The sequence below is a fragment of the Urocitellus parryii genome, chromosome 2 (genome assembly GCF_045843805.1).
Source record: "Urocitellus parryii isolate mUroPar1 chromosome 2, mUroPar1.hap1, whole genome shotgun sequence".
Classification (NCBI taxonomy): domain Eukaryota; kingdom Metazoa; phylum Chordata; class Mammalia; order Rodentia; family Sciuridae; genus Urocitellus; species Urocitellus parryii.
The window spans coordinates 42,844,196-42,866,591 of record NC_135532.1 but is presented as its reverse complement, the minus strand read 5'-3'; positions in this window follow the sequence as shown (position 1 = coordinate 42,866,591).

The window sequence follows — 22,396 nt, the reverse complement described above, 5'->3', positions numbered from 1 at the left end:
TGTGGCAGACCCTGAAGGAGGGCAGGCTTGCAGGAGTTGAAAAGGAGGATTTTCTCCCCTCCCTCCCATCAGGCCCACCCCAGGGCAGAGCATCTGAGAAGCCTCCGGGGAGACATAGCTTCCCTCCAGGCCCCCTCCTTGCTGGGAGCTAAATAAGCGCTTAGAGCAAGTGTTCTGGCTGAGAGTCCCCACTGTTCTGGCTGGAGGTACAAGGGGAGTGGCCTCCTTATCTTCCCAGGATCCTGAAGCACAGTCCCCTTTACAGAGGGGACCCTGCCTATGTCTTTAGGAGGCTCCATTTCCTTAGATGCACCCATGCCTCTGCCTTCTAGATTTATTTATTGGCCCATCAAACTACAAATTCCCCTGGGAGGAGTGTCTCTTTAAGCTCTTCTCAGCCTTTTTACTTTAAGATCAGTGTATTTCATAACCATTCCTGAGAGTAGTTTCGATGCGAGAATGACAAGACTCTGGAGCCCGCACACTCTGCCAAAAGAGAAGTGAGTTCAGGGGCAGGGACCATGGAACGGGTGAGAAGCAACAGGGCACTCCCATCTGCTGAGATTACATCCTCTGTCCTGTCGGCTGCAGGGTTAGGGAAGGTGGACCAGCCAGAGTTCCCAGTTTGCAAGCAACAGAAAACTCCCTCTGCCCAGCTGCTGGAGTGGGCAGGATTAGCAGAGAGTAGGAAAGCTGCTGGGCCCCTTGCTATTTGGCTCCAAATCCAAAATCCCAGTCCTCCAATCCTGCAGAAACCAATGTGGGCCCAGCAGCACTGACAGCTGAGGGCACCCCAGCCAAGTTCATGGCTCTTTAAAGATGACCTATGAAGGCAAAAAACAGAAAGAAGGAAGATCAAGGGACCTTTTGAGTCTAGCGTTTGTGACTATTTAGACCAAACACAATATTTTTATACAAATATATATATATATATTTTTTTTCTCTTCCCAAAGGAAAGAAATAGGGGGAACTTTAAGAAAAGAAGAGGCCCCCTTCCACGTTTTCTTACTAAATTACATTTTGAACACAGCACAAGCAAATACATCCTCAAATAAGTGCCTCAAGTTCCTGCCCAGGTGGAACACATTTGGAGAACAAGCTGTCCAATATCATCTCCTTCTACTTGCCTCGTATTTGAAAATGTGCTAATTGAACGCCAGCCCTGTAGTTAGGTGAAATATTTATACATCTGCAGTTCTTAACAACAATCCTGGCTTCAAATATTCTGTGCAGTTGCCCCACAAACAAATATTTGCCCAGCTTATAAATTTGCATTTAGAATATACAGCCTGGTCAACATAGACGCCCTGTGCTTGGCGGCACCAACAGTCCCAGCTTTAACGGTTAGCCTTGAAAAAGACCCTTGTGGAGACTCACAGTGTGTCCTTCAGGAGCTTCCAGGAAGCCACCGCTAACAGCTTAATTTTGAGGATGCAGCTCTCTTGGCACAGCCCTTAACCTAGGACTTTTTAAAAAAACACACACTCCATTTATGAGCATGTCGGCAGTTACTGGGCCCCGGTAAACATTTTCCAACAGAGTCAGTCTCTTGGAGCATTTAGTGGCTGTTTTCCACTTGGTTTTGATTTTGTTTTTTTCAGTTCCCACACGTAGCCTGCTGTGTCCTGTCATGGCCATCAGAGAGGCAATGAGGATGTATATGAGCCAAATCACAGTGCGGAAACCCCTCCACGCTGCAAAACTCAAGTTCAAATGTTCAAATCCCAGCAGGGCTGACAGCCGCTCTGCTTCCAAAGCTTGGATCAGGGGAACTGGAAGGATTGCTGTTTGGGCATCTACCAGAGGCTGGCTCCGCTCCACTCAGTTACCATACCTTCATGAACTATGGTGGCTCTTATTTCTCTGAGATGGTCCTTTAGCAAAATTTCACATGCAGGTGCAAATTAGTTTACTCAATCACCCCTCCTTCTAGAATAAGGCACTTAGATCTATTTCACCTTCTCCAGAAACTATTCAGCTTTCATCTGAAATACAATTTGGAATTTTTTTTTAAGTATTTGAAGATGCTGTCACAAGCTTTATTTACCAGGTAAAGAAGTAGGAGTGAAATAAAGTGAATAACAATTCTACCTAATTGGAGCCTCCCCCAGGCTGAGGGGCTTATCTGTGCTGCACTTTGTGCATCCTGGAAGACACACGGTTGCTTAGTAACCTCCTTATCCACCATTTGGGTTTTCTTCTGATAGTCATGTAAGAAGAAAGTATTTTGGAACCTTTTATCTCTCCCCTTCCAGAAGCAGTAAGAAACAATTTTGTAAAGGTCACCCCATACTTTGCTTTATAAGCACTGACATCAGACTAACAAAGCAACTGGGCCGAGAGACTTCAATGATGAGTGTTGTGCTCAAAACAATGGTTCTCAAACCTTGGTGTGCATCAGAATTTCATAAGAGTTCAAAGGCTCAAGCCCTATCTGGTTTCAAGCAGCCTGAGGTGCTCTATTCTTTACCACACAGCAGTGTTGGGGCTCTACTACCAGAGCCTGTGTCACTCGCTGTGTAAGATCAACAGTACCCAAGGGTACTCTGCTGTCCACCTGCCTGTCAAAAATCAGATCTATGCCTGACCTTTTACACAAGCAGATTTCTCCAAAGCTTAATTACATCCATGATCCCAGACTAAGCTGCCTCCCCAAGAGCCTGCATTAGCCATTTATCTGTGTGTTGTGTACACAGATGGGCTCTGGTGATAATGTTCGGGTAGTTGCTCCTGGGAGACATGATCCAAGATGAACATTAGAGAGAGCATATCAAAGGCATGCCAAAGGGAAAACAAGGTCCAAAGACCCACTTTCTCTGAAGATGCTGATTTCAGTTTGCTTACAAAACTAACACTACAGTCTCAAGGCTGTGAGACACTGAAGTTCATTTCAATAAAAAGCTATTGTGGTGTTTCCTTCTCTAGAGAGTCTGAGAGTTCGGGAGGCCCTGTCTCTGGAGTGAAGAGTAGGTCTAGCTGCATCTACGTGACTTGAAATTCCATGACCATCAGAGAGATTTAGACTGCTCACAGGAGGGGCTTCCTCCGTTGAAGCATGGGTCCAGTAGGACCAATTTAATTGAGATGCAACACAGAAAAAGAAATAGAATATGTGGGGAAAGATGATGTGGGCAGAAAATACTCTGGACCTTGATGGAATTTCTGCTCCCAAGTTCATCTCCTCTTGACATAAAAAGCAAGCCAATGCATTTTTTTAAAAGGTACAATAAAACTGTGTCTTTAAATGAAGTACTTAGAAAACACAACTTGTTTTTCCTTCGTTGGAAAGACCCTTGGAGCAAATACTTCCCACAAAGTTCTCTGTCCAAGTAGAAGCATCTCTTGGCCTCAGCAACTTCTTCACAAATCACAGGAAATAGCGTTCTGTGGTGTAGATGAAATTGCAATCCCTGCAATTGTCTACAGAAAATTATTTCTAGAAAATTCTAGACTTCATTTCCACACATTCAGAGTCTCCTTGGTCATGAACAAATGTGAAAGACGTAGCAAGAAACTGGGCTCTGGGGTACACATTTAGCACAACAGAAAGAAAACTTCACACCAAAATCTAAAAGTTCAAAGGCTCATGCTGTTTCACACTAGGAAGAAAAAGAAGACTGACCAACGGACGGATGCTCATCAAAACATGGGAAAAAATGGGCTTTGGATACATCCAGAGCTGAGGTTCAGGCCTGGTTCCACCATTCTTCAGTGATACACTCTCAGGAAAAGTTGCTTGATGTGTCCAGAACTGTTTTCTCATCTGTAAAGCCTCCCCCATCAGGTTGCTGGGAGGGTTAAATTCAATGAGCTGATGCGTGTAGCACAGGACAGAGCAATGGTCAATGCTGGCCATCATTTTGAATCTGTGAGGAAACAAGGCCACTCTGCACATTAAAACAAAACTCTCCCATCATTGGAAAGGGAATAATAATAAGAGGGGAAGTGAAGGCATTAGAGGTGGTGGATGTATCCGACTTGTTATCTTCTCTAAAAACAGATAAATGTGTGGAGAACTGAATCAGTTAGGCCTCTGGACCACATACCCAGGACCATCTTTGGCACTAGTGGGGTATCAGTAATGGCCCCTGCCCTAAAAGAAGCTACGATCTAATTGAATAGACAAGCCATACAATTGTCTAACTGTATGTTCAGATAAAGAAACATTAAGGATAAATTTAAATGATATCTTTGGTGAAGAAAGGATGAGAGGAATGAGATTAGTGTGAATTTGGTAAAAACTTCTTGAAGGTGGTTGGATCGGGGGAGGACCATGAGTAGTAACTTTTTACCTTATATCCCTGTTGACATCAGAACCATGAGACACCCAAGCCCCCCTGGGCCAGACCCCTATCCCCTGTACAGCCCTGTGTCCCCCTATGCTGATCCAATCTCATCCTCTTCCTGTCTACCCAACCTTCCTGAACCCTTTGATGTCACGATCTGAAAGTGAAATCTCCTAAACCTTGTCTCTGCAAGTCCTTGTCACCTTCTTGGCCTAACTATGGCCAGCTGCCCCCAAGGGATCTGATTCTCCTGCAGCCTTCTCCAGCAGTGGCCTTTTCACTCACACATCCCCCACTCACACATCTGGACAGCCTTCTCTCTCAAATCTCCAGCAGTTCTCATACCACGTCCCAACCCCATGCCTTGGAGATTAGAGCACGGGATGGCTGTTCGCCTCTTCAGCATTGGTATTTTGTTATAATAGCCCTAAGCAAACTCATACACGCAGAAAGGGGAATTAAGATTGCAGATGGAATTAAGGCTGCTAACGAACTGACTTTGAAACAGGGAGAGTATCTGGAATCACCCCAGTGGGCCTGATGTAATCACAAAGGTCTTTAAAAGTGAAAGAGAGCTGGGCTCGGGGATGCATGCCTGTAATACTAGCAGCTCAGGACACTGAGACAGGAGGATTGCAAACTCAAGGCCAGCTCAGCAACTTAGCAAGGCCCTGTCTCAAAATAAAAAGGGCTGGAGATGTGGCTCGGTGGTAAAGCACTCTAGGTTAGACCACCAGTACCCCCCCCCAAAAAAAAAGTGAAAGAGAGAAGCAGAGAGTCAGTGTGTGATGAGAAAAGGACCCACTGGCTGTCACTGGCTCAGGATGGAGGGAGGAGCTGCCAGTCAAGGAACTCAGGTGGCCTTCAAAAGCTAGAAAGGGCAAAGAAGTAGATCCTCCCCTAGCACCTCCAGAGAAGGACTCAGCCTGCAACCCTTGAGTTTTGCCCAGTGAGACCTGAATTGGGCTTCTAACCTAAAGTAAGATAATACAATTATACTGAGTCTGTGGTAATTTGTTACAGCAGCAATAGGAACTTGACACTCCCCTTGTCAGAGGCCCTGATGACTTTACCATCCACATAGAGGGTCCACCCCTAGCCTCATTCTCTGGGCTCCTGGGCTTTCTTTCCTTCAAACGTCATGTCCTACCCCTGACTTAGGCCCCACCTCCACAATCTCATTGCTGCCTCCAATCGTGACCCTTCTGCAGTCTCACTTTGAAACATACTCTCCAATCTCTGTCTCGCCTACCTTTCCATCTCACTCCCTTGGGTCCAACACCCACATGCCAAAAGCCCTTCAGCTCCCTCTCCCCAGGCGAGTTGTCATTGACCATAACTGTAATTATCCCCTACACCCACCTTCCTCATCCTCCCTCTTCTCTCTCTCCCTCATACCACATGGGAAATTCAAACGCTGGAAAAATCCCCCCTACCAGCCCCTCTCTGCACTTGTCCCAAGCATCTGGCCATGGCTAGAAGACATCATTCTGCCAGGCCCATCTATCTGGGTTTAAATTCATGACTAATCCTCTCAAGAGGATCCCCAGAGGAGGCACTGGGGAGTAGAATTGATCACATGATGTTATGAGCATGTATGAATATGCCACAAGAAACTACTATTCTATATACACCAATTAAAAAAAAAAGGATCCTGAGCACTGCCAATCAATTAGATCTCATTCCCCACCATTCACACTCCAATTCTCCTTGATAAATACTTAAACGTTAAACTTGAGACATCAGCTCTTATGGAAGGCTTCCTTGGCCTCCTCTCTGACCACCCCAGGGCTGGATGAGATGCCTTTCCTCAGGGTTCTTGAATTATTCTGTGCTTATTTTGCACTCATCACATTGTAATTATCCATACACCCACAGGATGGAGAGAGTACAGAAATGGAGACCAGTGTCCATCTCAGAGTAGGTCCTCATAACACTTGATGAATGTATGAAGGAATGAACGAACCAACCAACAAATAAAGTGGAAGGGGAAAAGAATCCAATAAGCCAGACAACTTGCAGTTTTATACAGTATTTTTGTTTTCTAAGCCCTGAACCATTGTTTTCCCTAAAGAATAGGAACCAGGTAGCCCACTGACTATACAAAGGCATTCAGTGCCCTGAGTAAGCATCCTGAGACTCCCATTGGAAAGTAAATTGGACCCACTTGTTTAATCCAGGAGAGATTTCCCTTGGAGATGTTCTCAAGCCTTGATCATGAAAACTCGAAACAGGACGGGGTCTGAAAAGTCATTTAATTTGATGCTCTGAGATTATGCAGCTCAACCTAGGACTCACTGTGGCTTAAGAGCAACATTGTATGGTGAAATTGCTATCTTATTAATTATTTTGAAACTAAATTATTCTTAACATCAAAAAGACATTAGAAATGAAAAAATATTTGCCTTCAAAGAAACCATTTCAAATGTTCACTTTCATGTATTTTTTTTGAATTTGAAACTTCAAGACAGAACCAGAAGGTTTAGAGAGTTGTGTGGCCCAGAGTCAGGAATCAAGGGCTGTTCATCCCCTCTGTGCACTTGTGCAGGTTTCTGGCCCTTATTGAGCTTTTACCCCGACAACGATGGAGGTTAACATGCCTCTCTTTCCCCGGTCCCATCCCACCACATTAGGTAATGCCTGTAACTACATCAAGCTCCCTGGAGGGTGGGTATGAGCAAAAATTATACTGTTGTAAATTTTCCAACAACATCGAAGAAATAATGGTCTCTTTTGTAGTTATGTTTTAAAATCATAAACCACATGATTTGACCCAGCCAATTTGAGAGAAATGTCCCTCATGATTTGGTCCAGCCAAGTGGTGAAAAATTGCAGCTGATCTTTCCAATACTATTGGAAACTTCAGAATTTGGGCAGCTTTTTACTAGAAAGAAAGTGGAAACACACACACACACACACACACACCCCACACAGCTTCTCTGAGCCACATCTCTGTGCTTTCTATGAAACTATGGTTTGAATGTCCTCTCCAAAATTCATGTTGAAATTTGTTATGAGAACAGCATTAAGAGTGTGGCCTTTAAGAGGTGATTAGATCATAGGGTGGATGAAAGTCATTATCACAGGAGTGGGTTATTTCCAAAGAAGAGAGTTAAGCCAGATTTCCTCTCTCTGCTTGACTTATGCCATATGATGATTCAGGCTATAGGTCCTTACCAGATAGATGCTGGCTCCATGTTTTTGGATTTCCCAGCCTGCAGAACCATGAGCTAAATAAACCTCCCTTGTATATAATTTACATGTTCTGTGTTAGTCATTCAACAAATATTTATTTAGCATCTACTCCATGCCAGTGTTGTGCTAGGCTAGGCCAAGATAGATGAAGCGGATAAATTGCAGTACCTGCTTTAGAGGTAGGCACAGTGTAATGGGGGTGGGAGAGACTGGCACATAAACAAACCACCACAGCAAGTAGATACATACCTGACCCTGTGGTAACATGAGAGCTATCTACCAATGTTTTCAGCTCCCTTTCAACAAGGAGCAACTGGTTTGGCCAATAAGTGTTAGGAAAAATGGGAAGCATGGTAATTGCCAGTGTAGTATTCTCTGAGTCTTCATCTGATATCTTGGTGACTCTGGAAATATTAGTTAACAACACTGAGTCATCAAATGATGGTCAGCCACCCAGAAAAATCCCCAAATCCATAGCAAATTTTGCACCAACAGGAACAACATCTTTGTTGCTCTAGAATTCATTGTAAGATCTAGGGAGTGTTTGTTATCCGCCTATTCTGACCAATACAGGTATATACTAAGTGCTTTGAGAGTAAAGAAGAGGGAACTTGATGAAATCAAAGAAATGTGCATAGCAAAGGTAATATTTGACCCCAACAAAAGTGTGGAGAATGACAGGCAGCTGGTGTGGCTGGAGTATGCATTTATATAAGATGAGGAGTTTCGGTATTCAAAAATATTGAGGTTAAAGAGCAACAGAGGTCATGCTAAGAAACTTGGACTCATCCTTATGTAGGATGTTTATAGTGTTTCCCCAAGTGGCTAAGGACCTCGTTGCAAATGGTGGAGACTTTAGTTTTTCAACAGAGCTAAATAATGTCTAATCATTTAATGAAAAACACTATTCTCTTAAAATTTTTCTTTTAAAACTTTCACTTCCATCAGGAAGAAAGTTTCAGTGTGATGCTCTGTGGGGGTCAATTTTATGGGTCAACTTGACTAGGATAAGGGATGCCCAGATAGCTGGTGGAATATTATTTCTGGGTGTGTCTGTGAGGGTGTCTCTGGAAGAATTAGCATTTGAGTTGCTCATTCAATTCAAATTGAAAGAGAGTGAAGAAGATTGCCCTTACCAACAAGGGTGAGCGTCATTCAATCTGTTGCAAGCCCAAATCAAAGAAAAAGGAAGAAGAGAGGGAAAGGGAAATATAGAACCCAAGGTGACTTAACCACTGAGCCACATTCCCAACCAATCCTCTTAATTTTTGATTTTGATACAGGATCTCACTAAGCTGCTTAGGGCCTCGCTACGTTGCTGAGGCTGACTTTGAACTTGTGGTCCTTCCTGCCTCAACCTCAGAGCTGCTGGAACTAAGGCCTGAATCACCACATTCAGCGGCTCTCTTTCTTCTGGACGTCCATCTTCTCCTTAGCTTCATCTTTGGCACTTCTTATTCTTGAGCCTTCAGACTCTGGTATTTATTCCAGCAGTCCCACTACCCTCCAGTTCTCCGGCCCCCAATGTGACTAAGGTTTACCCTACAAAAGCCACAGTAGCCTCCTTGCTGGTCCTTGAACCCAAAGGACACACTCCTACTCCAGGACCTTTGTGCTTTCCATTCTCTCTGCTTGGAATTGTCTTCTCAGAGTACCTTGTGGCTCGCACCCTTACTTCCTTCAAGTCTTCCTTTACACATCACTTTCCCAGAGATGCATCCCCTAACGCTGGCTTCATAAAATTACAAACCCTTCTTTAACCCCTTTCCTGACTTACTTATTTTTTCAGTAACACTTGTCATCTGCTAATATACTAAATAATTTTAAAATTTATTTTGTTTAGTATCTGTCTATCCCCACTGGAATTTGAGCTCATTAACGGCAAGGATTTTTGACATTTTGTTCACTACTGAATAATTCCACTTTTTAAAAATGAATAGTGCTTGGCGCACAGCAGGTGTTAAAAAAATATTTGTTGAATGAATGAACACCTATCTAAAATTTGCTCAGCTCCATTTTTTTTTTATCAAGCAGAGAGCTGGCCTCGGGCTTAGAATTATTGAAAGGCATCAGTATCTAGCTAGAATGAGAAATTAATATTTGTCATAGGATGATTTTTAAAAGATAAAATATGATATTCATACAGGTTTAGGATGAATGTAAGTCAAAGATTTCATTTGACATTAATTGATGACTAAATACTGTGGTTTGAATAAGTGTCCACCAAAGACCCATGTTTTAAAGGTTTGGTCACCAATCTGTGACCCTTTTGGGAGAGGGTGAAACCTTTAGGAGCTAGTCAGAGAAAGTTATTTGGGGCATATGCTTGAACGGAATATTGGGATTCTAGCCCTTTCCTCTCCCTCTTCCTTGGTGCCATGAAATGAGAAGTTTCCTCTATCACCAGATCTTTCACCTATAGTGAGAGGGAAAAAAGGATCTTTCATCTGTAGTGAGAAGCTACTTTCATTCTCTAGAGCAGGAACCCTGATAGAGGTACTACCTCCACAACAAGTGCTGATCTGTCATTTCTGTTATTCTTGTTATTCAAGAATTTAACAGTTTCTTCACTATCTGCCCAGAGCTTGGATACTCTGCATTCCTATTGGATGAGCTGTTTCTGTAACACTTGGTAGGAAATAGGTCTTCTGAACCTGATTAGAGGGGCAAAGAGCAGCCTTCTGTACTCCAGTCAAGAGGTCCTATGAGTAAAAAAAGACAATGATTCAATCATTGGCAAAGCTGAACCTGATAAGACTCTTTTCCATTATAAAGAAGTGAGATCTGAACAGTGTAGTGGCTTCCTGGAGTGATTTTTCCTCCACTTATCCAAATGGGATGTCTTAAGAAACTATTTTTCACAGAACTCTGAAAATCCTATGTAAAATACTCTTCCTTCAGTATTTTAGAAAACCCTTAACAGCAGCAATTGGGTAGCACAAGCAAGACCAATCCACTTAACAGATATTTCTACTGGATTATGAATCTAAATGTTGGAAGCCCTGACATGTTAGGTATTGGAGAAAAAAGCTATATCAGATGGAATATGAGGATTGGTAAAATTCAACACACATTCTATAAGAGTTATTGATTTATAATTTGGACACCATAAAATGCACCCATTTTAAGCATATAGTTTGATTAATTTCAGTAAATTTAAACAGTTGCATAACAATCCCCTAAACCCAGAAAATTTCCTAAAAACTGTTTGCAGCTAGTCCTCACTCTCATGTCTCAATCTCAGCTCCACTTTTGCCTATTCTAGAAGCTTCGTATAAATTGAATCATAAAATATACAACCTTTTGTGTTGGGTTTCTTTCAGTTTGTATACTGTTTTTGAATTTAACTCATGTTTTTGCATGATTTTATAGTTCATTTCTTCTTATTGCTGAGTTGATTGACATGGTAGGACTATATCACATCTGGCTTGTCCAGTCATCAGTTGAAGGATGTTTAGATTCTGTACACTCAGCACTTGGAGCAATTCTGAATACTGCCGCTGCAGGCATTCCGGTACATTCCTGTACTATTCTTTGTTTTGATATTTATACTTATTTTTATTTCTTTTAAATATATAACTAGAAATAGAATTTCTGGGTTGCACAGCAAATGTATGCTTAAGTTTTAAAAACTACCAAAGTGCTTTCTAAAGAGACTGCACCATTTTTACATTCACACCAGCAATGTGTGTGGGTGTTAATGACTCCAAATTCTCTCCAATACTTGGTATTGTCAGTATTTTTTATTACAGACATTCTATTGGATACATATTTGATGTCATCGTGGTTTTATTTATTTGCTTATCAGGTTTTTTTTTCCCTTTTCAGGCATCTTCTTTGGCAAAGTATCTCTTTACATATTTTGCCCATTCTTTATTGGATTGTTTTGTTGTTGAGTTATAATCGTTCTTTTACATTCTGAAAAAAAGTTCTTTATGAAAGATAAACCTTGAAAACTTTTATTCCAGTCTGTGGTTTGCTCTTTTAATCTTCTAACAATGTCATTCAAAGAGAAAAAGTTCTTAATTTTGATAAAGTTTAATTTTTCAATGTTTTATGCATCATGCTCTCAATGTCATATGTAAGAAACTTTTGCCTAATCCAAGTTCACAAAGACTTTTCTTCTGATTTCATCTAGAAGCTTCATAGTTTTATATCTTACATTTAGATTATGACATGTTTTGAGTTAATTTTTGCACATAGTGTGATATGTTAAATAGATGTCGTTGTTGTTGTTGTGTGTATAAGTGAATTTCCAAACGTTCCAGCACCTTTTTCCTCCATTGTACCCTTTTAAAAAGTTAATTGATGCCCAGTCTCCATGTCTCACTCCTGTAATACCAGCAGCTTACGAGCCTAAAACAGGAGGATCACAAGTTCAAAGTCAGCCTCAGCAACTTAGTGATACCTGTCTCTAAATAAAATATTTAAAAAAGGGCTGGTGATGTGGCTCAGTGGTTGAGCCCCTCTGGGTTCAATCCCCAGTACCAAAAAAAAAAAAAAAAGTTAATTGACCACAAATGTGGGGGTTTATTTCTAGACTTTGGTGTCTACCATTGACCTATATGTCTCCTTTTGCAAAGACCACATGTATTTTATTACTGTAACTTTATTAGTTTTGAAATCAAATAGTACAAGTCTTCTAACTTTGTTGTTCTTTTTCAAAATATTTTGGCCATTTTAAGTCTTTTGCATTTTCATATAAGTTTTAGGAAAAGCCATCACCCCTCTTTTTTTTAATCCCCTTGTTTGAACACTATATATCTTCTGGTAACAACTTGGCATTTCTTCTCTGTCATTTTTTCCTGAGACATAAGATTTCAATCTGACTTAAACAAGAAAAGCTGTCAGTGGTTTGAAGTATATAAGGTTCTGCCCAGGGTCTAATGATAACTAAAGGGATATGATTTCTCTTTTTTCTTCTACAACCCCGCTTGCATTTCCACTAGAACTTGGAAGTCAGAACAACATGTATTTAAATTCTTCATCTCTTTATCAAGTGGGTGATCTGGGGCCAATTATTTAATCTGTGTCTGTAAAATAGTATTTACCCTGTAGGGTTGTTATGACTATCAAGTATAACGAGCCAGGTACATAAAAAGGTTTAAGAGAAAAATTGTGATGAATAAATAAACAGAGGAGTTGGTGATTATTCAAACAACTCTATGAGCGAATGAACTAATGACATTCCCTGACTTTATGATCGACGAAACATCTGGGAGAGAAGTGCTCATTTCCTGGTTTCCCAGAGACATTTCTGGTAAGAAATTAACCTTCTAGACTTAGCCTACCCTGTGTAAAAGGTAGAAAGGATTTTTGACACTCTTCCCATAGGAGTCCTGGTTAAGATTTTCAGAATTCAGGGATCTGCTTTTCTCTTTTTTATTATAATTAATGCCCTTGCAGCTTAGTACTTGCTTTAGTCCTAAACAAAAGAAAGTGTGTTCTTTGCTCATAAGCCAAATTTAGCAAATAGAAACAAGGAATGCTCTGTTAATTTTGAATTTAGGGTAAGCAATGAAGAATTTTTTAGTATAAGTATGTCCCATGCAAGTTTATTCGGGACAAACTTATACTAAAAAAAATTGTTGTTGTGGGGCTGGGGTTGTGGTTCAGCAGTAGAGTGTTCACCTACCACATGTGAGGCCCTGGATTCGATCCTCAGCACCACATATGAATAAATAAATAAAATAAAGGTACTGTGTCACTACAACTAAAAAATATTTTTTAAATGGTGTTGATGATCTGTGACTCAAAATAACTGCAGTTTTTGTATTTTATTTGTCCTATGCTATAGAGGACCTTAAATGCTACAAACATACTTAAAGCAAACAAATAACAAATACAGTAGAGAAATTCATAAGTACATTAAAAATGTATTTTTAATCTTTTATACTATTATCAATTATATATTATATATACATGATATAAAATCCAGCCTAGAATGAAAATTAGTGATAAATATGAAATAAGGCAAAATTAATTTGTAATAATTACATAATGATCAATGATTATTTAGGCCTCTATTATTTATTCAAATATTGAAAGCTCATCAGAAGATCACCTAGATGTGCACAGTAATAACTAAATTCAATCATTTAGAATACTTTGCCAACTATTAGTCAAATAGAAACAATAGCTTACCATGTCGTTCCAAATTTTATTGTTGTTCTGCGTGGTAGGCAGACATGACATTTTATTCATCAGTTGTTAGCTCTGTTGGTACATTTTCTATGCTTAGCCATGTGGGCTATGTTTCTCTGTTGGAATGCTTGCTCTTCCTGAGTAGTCCAGATCCTTCAGGTGAGGAAGCTAAGGTAGTGAGCATGATGCATCTACTTTGTTGGCTAGGGAGTTGGTCTCTTTTTCCCTCACAAGACAGAAGACCTGTCAATCTCAAGACCCGGTTGAAGAGACAAAGTCAAGGTGGTGAAGGTAGACTGGGACCAAACACAGAGGCAGGGACAGAGCCAGCTGCATTCTAGGATGCTCAGCAAGGCAGGTCTTCCTTAGCTGGGGTCTGGAATCCTCTTGGGGTTAAAGTTAGAGAGACAAAGGGACAGGCCACATTGCAGATGAGAATGGCGAGGTCCTGCACATACAGAAATCCTGGCTGAAGCAGTGTTCAGGGAAGTGATTAAAAGAACAAGCAGGAGGTGGAAAGAAATTGCTTAAACTAGGTACAGGATTGCACAAAGGAACAGACTTTGGAGGTCCAGAGGAGGTTTGCTTACATAATCCACTAACTGTTGAATGGCTCCATATTGATGGTGGCAAACTTTCTATGAGAACTTCAATCGCCTGCCCAATATCCCTTCCTTCAGGGGTGGCCCTTCACCGCCAGCTGGAAGCCCAAGTGCTTTACCCTACAGCAGAGGCTCTCGCTGCCCTGCTCTGTCCATCAACCTTACACCCAAGGGCTAGTGGGTGCTCCCGTGCTGTTTCACATACACATGATGTTCCCCCTGCCTGCACCCCGCTTCTTGTCACCCCTTTCTGTTTCTGGGTAGTTAACATGCACCTTCAAGACCTAGATAGTGCCCCCACACTTGCTGCCATCCCAGAGTGGAATGAGAGACCCTTTCATTCTTTGTTCCCAGAATCTGCCATTGTGACTGGCATATAATTGATAATAAATATTTGTTATCCAAATGGAACATAATCTCTTTTGTTCCTCACAACACTAAGCAAAAATCAGCATGTTATCTCATTTATGGAGGTAAAAACAAAGGCTCAAAGAAGTAAGCTTCCCTGAACCATGATATTCTGACTTCTAAAGCCACACACAGGACTCTCTACTAAACCATGACTCTTACGTTAAATGGCATTTTAAAAATTTTATTTAAGAAGGTTTCAATAGGTGTGAATTATGTTTGAAGAATAAAAGGAACAAGTGGTTCTCACCTTTGACGCTATGAAGCAATAACTCTACACCTTGGAGTATTCCTTAGCCAATGAGAATTGTTTCTAAATTTCTTCCCTTTGCATAAAATAATTACATAGTACAGAGCACTACTCCCACAAGAGTCTTTATTTGTTTATCTATTTTGAATCAAACCTTTTACAGGAAGTTGGTTTTCACTCGGGTTAGTGTTGCAAAATATTTAACCAGGTAAGAGAAACATGCCTCAGCCAATCAGAGGCATCTTTGTTGTGTGACTTCATCTGTCTCATTACCATTTACTACACCAGTCAGCTGTGTCATTACCCTCAGGATGGAACACATCCTGTTTCTACTTGCTCAGACCTTCTGACTGACATCTTCTCTGACTCCCCAGAACTGGGCTAAGAAGCCTCAATCAGAGAGGTAACCAGGGGGACTGGTTGTTTAGGCACCGAAGCCTGACTTGAAGCTTGTTGAAACATACAAACTTAAAATGATCCCTGAAGAGCGGGACACCCACCTCCCTTGAGGATGACCCTCAGTCCTTCAGGGAGTAAACACCAGCATGGGCGAAGAAATGACCACCAAGGGAGGAGGTGGCTCCAACCAGGGCTTAGTAAACAATGCCTGGAGGCTTGTGCCTGTGCACCCTCCACACCTGAGGAGAGGACCTGAAGGCCAGTCACAGCTGCAGAACATTTTTATGAAGCTGTAGTAGCGACGCCATCAACATCTCTGATAAGCTAATTTTCTATCCTTTGACACAACATAATGAGCAGAAGATGGGTTAAGTAGTCTAAATAGCTGTTCTCAAATACCAGCTCTGCCTCTTCGTAGCGGTGTGTCCTTGGGCAAGTTACCCAACTCACCAAGCTTGTTTGGCCATTGGTAATGTGAACATAATAGTATTTTCCTCACAGCTGTTATGAAGATGAAATAATACAGGGTATGTAAAGCGCAGAGCACAATTGTGTAGCACCAAACTGGCCAACACTAAATTTAGTTTCCTTCCCTCTTCCTCTCCTCTATCCCTGGAACCTGGAGACATGGATTTTAAGGACCTACTAGGAGAATGACAGCTTAATCATCATGAAAGAAACATGAGCACTGGCAACCAGGAGCTGCACATTCAGATTCCTTTGGGGGCAGGGAGAGGATGTCAACAGACAGGACCAGTGTGTGTGGAGAGCACTGTGACAAACCCCAGAGAGGCTGCCCCACGGAGGGGACCTCTGGGGACTCTATTATAAATCCAGAGGTGACTGGCCCATTGTTATCAAATCCTCAATTTTTTAAGAGAAGCAAGAAATCAAGGTATTTGAGAGTTCCTAGTTTTTAAAAGTTGATTCAAATTCAAATTAAAAATGATGTTTTATAACAGGCCACCAGTTTGCCATCTCTGTATAAAGTAAAAATACAGATTGCCCAATACCTTACATAGTAGGCTAAACTTAAAAACCAATGCAAATTCTGTGGTACTTATGTCATTAACCTTGATATGTGATCCCATTCTTGAATCAGATAGTTCATACTATAGATAGCTGACGTTTAATGACATTTAATGAGCTCCTACTGTGTTTCTGCATTATCTTACCTAATTCTAACAGTGCTGTAGGGATAGGTGCTTCCGTGATCACCATTTGACAGATGAGAAAAATTTGGCTTAGAGATAACTTTCCCGAGATCATCTATTTGTTAAGAGGTGGAGATGGATCTCCTATCTCTAGCTCCCATGTTCCTCAACACCATACAACTCTAACATGAAGAGCTAAGGGAGAGAGCCCAGGGAAAATCTTGGTCAATAAGTTATTGCCACCATGTGTACTTGGCATGCACTCCGGGGCTGAAAGATTGCTCCTAACCAGAAGCAGAATGTTCTCTGCCAGGGACCTTGGGCTGGAGGCAGGTTCTGCTCTGTAGGCTTACCCAGAAGAATAGCTTTAAATGTGCTCAGCCAATAAAGACAAGCCTACACTTAAAATTAGGGTCAATATTTATTATGGCCTTGCAGTCCTACAGACTAACAGGATGTGGGCACAGAGACAGTCATCAGCAGAGGATGACACACCTCCCACATGCACTGCTGGCCACACCCTGGCCTGCCCACCACCTCCATCTGCCTGGGACACGAGGTGAGGATAGAAGGGCAGATGCTACTCTCGGGACACTGAGACCTGTGGTACTGTGGGCATCGCCCATGCTCTAATGTGGAAATAAAATATCTACAGTCAATTAAAACAACCGAGCCACCATTTCATACCCATTCAATTGGTGAAATTTGAAAAGTTTGGCAATTTCATGTGTTGTCAAAGATGTGGAGAAAATAAGAATTTTTGTACATGGCTAGAAGTATGGAAAACACTGATATATTCAAAACGCACTTAGCCTATGACCTCGATGTACCATTTCCAGGTATATCCACCTGGAGGAAATGCCCCTGTATGCACAAGGAGATGGAGACAAGAAGATTTAATATAGACATTCACAAACATGACCATATTTTATCAATTCTAAGCCACAAAGTTCCCCCCATTTTAAAATCTCTGAAGTCAGGCCCTGTTTACAACCAATATCATAAAATAATTGGTAGGGTTTTTTTTTTTATTTCCTACAGTGAACAACCCAAAGATGTCTTATAATTAATGGGATTTAGATTCTAATTAAGTATAGTAGTTCCAGACCTATCTGTTTCAATATTAACTATATAAAACAAGATAAGTCAGTGACTCTAGTAGACTATTACCTGTTTTGTCCACCCTAAGAAAAGTGCTCATAAAAACTCACCTCATCCTGATCAGTCATCCTGGTCTCCCTAGGGAAACAAATAAACGGGGTTTGTTTGTAAGTCTTGGCCCCCCCACCCCGATAGTGTGTATCCCTAAAATCAAGCATTCTACCTTCAATGTGCTTCATGATGCTCCTGAAGTACTGCTAAGAGGAAGGGGACCCACCTGAAGAAAGAGTCCAGTGCATGGTAACTGCAGTGAACAAGCCCAAACTCATCTTCACGTAACTTCCTAACAAGCCACAGAAGTATTTGCTAAGCGTTTTCGAGAAATGAGGGAAACCTTGGAGAACTTTTGAAACATAAAAAAGTAACAGAGGTTAAGGTGTAAATCCCAGGAAATATATATATATATATATATATATATAAGAAGAACATATATTATGCTTTATAATCTTCAAAGATCTTTTGTCTGCTTTTATTTAATGTCATCATCATGATTAAGAGAATAAATATTCTCGTTTGACCCATCAGACAAATGGCCCCAGAAATTAGCTGTTTTGAGAACATACAGCTCGGAGGAACGGGAGTAGAACCCAGATGTCCAATTTCTGCATCTCACTTTCTTTTCCGTCTACTCTGAGACCAACCAAGAAGAAAAAAACACTTAGAAAGATTTCATTCTGTGTTCTGTTACAATGGTCTTGCATGTCAAGTATTTTATTAAGCTTCTTGCTTTTCTGTTCACTCTTTCACAGTATTTCATAAGCAACAGCTCTGAATTACCCTTCTTTTTCTTCCTTCCAATATATGAAGCCATAAAATCATTTCCTTAAAAAACTTGACAATCTGTCAGGATGGCAAAAGCCAATGTATTCACTTTCGTCATATCCCAGGCTGGCAATTTGCCTGTATCTTCTGGCATTTATCCTGATGAAATTACTGCTCAACTTACAGTATCCATCCCTACAGCCCTGAGTGAATTCCCCTGCCCCATTACTCTGTATTTTCATCTATCCAAGATGTCAACTTGATATCTTATTTTCCATTCTGCCTAAATCGCTAGTAACACAATCTGTGAAACAACACATCAAAATGGAAATTGCCCCAGAAAATGTGGTCGCAAACATGTGTCACATTTATCATATGGTCGTTTGTTGTGTTTTTTTTTTTTTAAAGAAAGTTCCAGTAGGATTAGGTATATATATATAATCAAAAATAGATCTTTGCTTTTATTTTTAAACCAAGAAAATGATATTCCCAGAGCTTATGATTTTGATATTTAGCAAGATTTCCATTCTGGCCCATTGCTGGTCAAACATTCATTATTTTCATGTGCAAAAATAATAGGAGATTAATTTGTATTTTGTAGACCTTCCAGCCAAAGCAGTTGGTTAATAGTAATTACTACCTTCCATTGAATGCCTACTGTACACCAAGTATTCTCTGCTCCTGGAGGAGACCAAGAATTATTAAACTGGTTTTACAAGTGATAAAATTGAGATTTAGAGAGGCAACTTGACTTAGATCACCCAGCTAATAAGAGGAAAGTCAGTATTTGAACTCAAAGACTGCATCCTTAACCACTCTAATATAAGATTTTAATTTGCCCTCAACTTTTATCTTTAAAAGGAATGGTGAGGATTTAGGAACTAAATATTGAGTAGCTCTTGGAATAATCCTGATAATATTAATATTAAAATATACTAATACATTTTTCATATATTCAGTCAACTGATACCACTTTCCTTTATTCTGCTTGGTCCTAGGATATCATAGTCAACAATATAATAGCTACCTTCATAGCCCTTACAGCCCAAAGGGTACACCAACACTGATCAAATAATCACACACGTGAATGTTAAGCTGCACTTTAACATCCTACACCATATTTAATCTAAGGAGGCATATGGTACATGCTCAGGGGTCCTGAAAGTTCTGACCAAGTTTTCAGAGGAGGAAATGTTGAAATTCATAATGCAAAGAGCACATAATTGGCTCTTGTTTATAAAGCCAAGGAAACAACAATTAAGGTCTGAGGGTCAGTTCTTGGAAATTGAATCTAGTGTGCCCACTACCAACTTAGGCCCATAGCAATTCTTTTATGAGCAAAGGTCATAGTCTCCCACTCTTTCGGCTGAACCTAAGTATGTTTGAAAGAGTATATCCTGTTGATGACTTAGATGTGGGAAATGGTGGGTGTGGGGTGGAGAGAGTTAAAGGAGACCATGAAAACACAAATATGGGAAACTGTGAACAAAGGCTTTCATTCACCTGAAGAGCAGTAAAGCTGGGAGAAATTTGGATTCCAATAATATCTTTCATTTTTAGACATGGAGATTTAAGTGGTGGTAAAACATCTAAGGAGAAACACCTTGCAGACGGGAAGAAAAAAGATGAGAACAAAATATGAAACCAGGGATAAGTCTGGATTTATCTGTATTCAGCAATAATAACCCTTTACGGTCACATCACCATTTCACCTGGTATTTACTCTGTGTGCACACACAAATTAACTGTCCAACTAGACTGTGAGGTGGCTGCTGGTACCATCTTCATGGAACAGATCAGAAATCTGAGGCAGAGTGTTTCAGTGACATGGCCAAGGTAATAACACTGAGCTAGGATGTAAACCCACTATATGTATCACTGCAAACTATAACTCACTTGAACATATTGTTCCACACATAATGCTTAGGAACACCCTATAGAGAAGGTATTGCTATGCTCTTTTCTTTTCTTTTTTTTTTTTGAATGAATAAATATTTTTAGCTTATTTGCCTCAGCTTATTTTACATAAAATAAATATAATATTACTGAGAGAGTTCCTGTTTCCTGGGTACGTCACTCAAATTGCTATGCTCATTTCTACAGATGAGAACACAAAGGTCTTCCTAGATCACAGAGTTCCAGTACCAAATGCACGACGGCTGGTTCACCATTCAGTGTTCTTTCCACCGGACCACAGCTGCCCCTGAAAGCTCAGGAGTTTTGTTTCGGGTGAAAGGAGGTATTGAGGAGAAAAGTCAGGGGGCGGTGGGGGCCGGGGATGGCCCTAGAGCCCAAAGCAGGTATTTTCCCTTCTGGTTACAATCCCCAATTGTCAGTTGTGATTGACAACCCGCTGCAGCACACATTGCCAAGTCTGGGGTTGGATAAGGGGCAGGTGCGAGGTGAATGTCAGGAAGAAGTGAGTCCTCAGCGAGCTTACGATCTTATCAGGGAGTATGTCAGACCATGAACACAGACAAAATTTTTCTAAACAATGTACAGTGTCTCTCCAATGACTTGACTCAGAAAAGAGCAGTCATTTCAGAGGAGGCAAGAGTTTACATGTTAATCAGGAAAGGTTTCAGGAGGGAAGATGGTACCTGAGTACCCTACTAAGAACAATTTGTGCTTTTGCTTATGTTTAAATATATGTGCACATTTATCTGGATCCTTTATGGACCATGATGGGAAAAAACAAATTCAAATTCTTCTGTCTTCTTACCTTTCACTCCAAAAAAAAAAGAAAAAAGAAAGAAAGAAAGATGATGACAAATTCTCTAATACAACGTTGAGATGTTACTTGAGCGGCCTGTTCCAGAGCAGCCTCCTCGAGTAAAATGAAGTCAAACAGCCCCCAAGGAACTGTCCTCCTTTTAGAAATCAGCACGCTCTGGCTATAAGAAATGTTAGCCATGTGATTTTCAGTTTCCTAAGAAGAGATTAAGCCAATATGCACAACATTGTTAAAGTGGTCTCCTTATCACTGTAAAGAAATCCCCAAAAGTTGATCCATAACCAGGAACCCCAAGGGTTATAAATCTCTATAAAATCCAGCAGTGTCAAAATAGATGCCTGAAGTAAAGATCAGAAGTTTTACAAGTTCCCTCCTGATATGGAATCCCCTTTCTGCTGTGGAAGGGATGTGTGTCCATTGGTTGACTGAAGGGAATCCTAAGAGAGATAGTCAAATTCCTAGAACAGGCAAATTCACAGTGTAGTGGCACCCTCTCCTCCACAGAAAATCTTAACTTCTCCAGAAATCTTCAACATAATTGATTTTAGGACTATCAGCAAAAGAGTCTCTACAAAAGAGTTCAATGGAGGTAAACTTCCTATTTTCCTGTTGTTCTATTACTTGGCCACTGGCCTGGAAGAAATCATCACTCCAGGTGCTGGATGCCCCTTTACTTGTTTTTCACAAACATTGATCCAGTAGTTTGTAGAAGTGTGTTTGCAAATGCAAAATGTGATTTAAAAAAAAAAAAAAAAAAAGATTCTTTAACCAGGCCTCTGGCCTTGAGCTGGTCTTCACAGAGATGTCTACATTTCTAAGGTAAAAGAAGTTACCAATTGGGCTCCATGGTAACAGCTGGCAGAGGGAGGAATGAAAGGGAAGAAGAAGCTCTCCCCTTCTCGGGTGTTGTCCTTGAAGGGTTAACTTGCCCAGAACAGTGAAAGAAAAGCTGCTTTTATGTGAACTTCTGCAGACTGTGAACTTCTGAACCCCTCCCCTTACGTGCTGGGTATAAAACTCTGAAACTACCTGAACTCGGAGTTCAGGGGATTCATTGATTACAGTGAAAACTGTACCCTCTGAACCTGGCTGCAGCCAAATAAAACTGTGTCCTGCTGTCTTTGGTGCCCTGTCTCATCTGTCCCCTACCACAACAGGCAGAAAACAGAGTAGAGGTTTCTGAGGATGAAGACAAGGGAACATTGGAACTTACTATTTAAAGGGTTCAGAAGTTCTGTTTGAGATGTAGGAAAGTCCTGGAGATGAATGCTGGTGATGGTTTCACAGCAATGTGAATGTAC